Here is a 2008-nt window from a genome sequence, read left to right as displayed (position 1 = left end):
TCACTGATGCTGCTTTCGAAGTGTTTTGCTTGCTAACAGGTCGCTTAGCAGAGCTTGGCTTGCTGGTGTGATTCTTGGTGGCACGTGAGCTGGTACTGAGGTGGTTTGGAGTACGTGATTTGGCAGTTTGGGGCTTGGTAGATTTATTAGTAGGGCGTTTTGTAGTGTGTGGTCTGGTGATATGAAACGTCGGACTAATCTGTTTATTCACGGGTCGGTTAGGCGTACGTGGTTTGGTACTGTGAGGTTTCAAGTTACGTGATGTGGCACTGGCAGGTTTCGCAGTACTTGATCTGGCTAGCGAAGATTGCGTGGTGCACGATTTGGCAGCGAGTTTGACTATTGGAGCTTTGGTAGCGGTGGCTGTTAGAGATTTCGCAGTACGTGATTTGGCGCTCGTTGGTTTCATGGTAGAGGTTCTGGATGCCAGCTTCGCAGCTGGTAGCTTTCTGGCGGCTGCCTTAGCGGTGTTATTGTCAAGAACCGTTCTGGCGAGTTTCCTATTGACACCGTTGGGAGACTTGTGCTTTCCTTTACCGGTCTTGGCCTTTCCAGCAGGCTGATCCAGCGACTTCGTGGCAGACTCATCGACATGCTCAAGGTTGGGTTTCACTTTCTGACTCTTCACGCTTGCAGGCTCTGGTTTGCAAGCGCTTGGTCTTCTGGCGAAACCAGATCTCCTGTCGCAACCTTCGCAGCACCTTCTGTCGTGGGGGAAGGAGTCCTCATCCTCTTCCGCCGTTTCCCACAGCTGGTACCTCAACTCCCCATCTCGTCCCTTGACGCACCTCAAGGTCCCTCTACGTACAGCGAACGAAACATACTTCGCAACCAGTGAAGCGGCGTTATGTTCATTGTAACACAGAATGTAATTACAGATTTCTTTCAAGGATCGACCTTCTGGAATGATCGCAGTCTCGAGGGCACTCCTTATCATTAGCCAAAGATCCCGCAACCGAGATTTATTTATGTAATAGTCCGCCTTTAAGCTGGTTGGCGGTTTCTTCGCCAAGTTAGCTACAATTGGAGAGGAAGCCATGGTTTGAGGACGGATAGTCAATAAAAATATAAGTTACTGCAACACTTAGCCATGAGCCACTTAATTTTGGATGGGCAGCACAAAAAATTTGAAATCAGCATTTTCCTGAAGTAATATCAAGGTTTTATTTACATTTACATGGATACCACTCGCTGTCAAATAACAATACTGTTATCTGATATTATAGTTTTTAAGTCAACAATATATACCTACATTTTTCCTTCCCCTCCACAATGAGTTTGAGTTTAAGTATGATTTATACAGAGAAAGGCTAATCGGGACTGGACATATAGTTTAAAATGGGATCCAAATTACTGCGCTGTGTTCCTCCTCCAGATATCGAGACCCTTGATTACAAGACTAGGACGTTACCACTACGCCATCGGGGAGGCCCCCTGCATATTGCATTAAGCCATGAAGGTGCATAGGGAGTGTGGAGGTAAGAGCTCCAGATATTCACGATCTTGACCATTGTGGAGGTGATGTGATCAGCACCACGCTCCGGCCCCCTCTCCCAGGATTGCTGCAGATACACATTTTATTAGAGGCCTGGGTGGACCCCAGAACAGCTTATGTAGGGACATGTTCAGAAGAATTCCTACCTAATATCAGCTATCCAGAGTCGAACTCGGGTTTCCCGTATGGCCGTCAGACGCCCTGTCGACTGAAACACTGCAATAAAAAAATTGTTCAAGGAACTAGGTTTAGGATAAATTATTATAAACCTATTCGTTTTACAAATAAAAATTATTTTGTTAGAACACAATTTCATTATTTATTACATTATTATATTTCAATAAGTCTTACAAATGATACAAAATAGTTGTTTGTTACATTCATATGAAATTCTTGATGGAGGCGTTTTTTTTTACGTTGTGTGTGTCTATGTGATTCTTTTTTTTAGAAAAGTGGAAAATTGTTGACATTATAAATATTTTATAGTGTACTGATATTATTTTAACCACATAA

This window comes from Lepisma saccharinum, chromosome 17, assembly GCF_977018435.1.
Source record: "Lepisma saccharinum chromosome 17, izLepSacc3.1, whole genome shotgun sequence".
NCBI lineage: Eukaryota > Metazoa > Arthropoda > Insecta > Zygentoma > Lepismatidae > Lepisma > Lepisma saccharinum.
The sequence above is the reverse complement of the archived record's forward strand: the minus strand, read 5'-3'. Positions refer to the sequence as shown.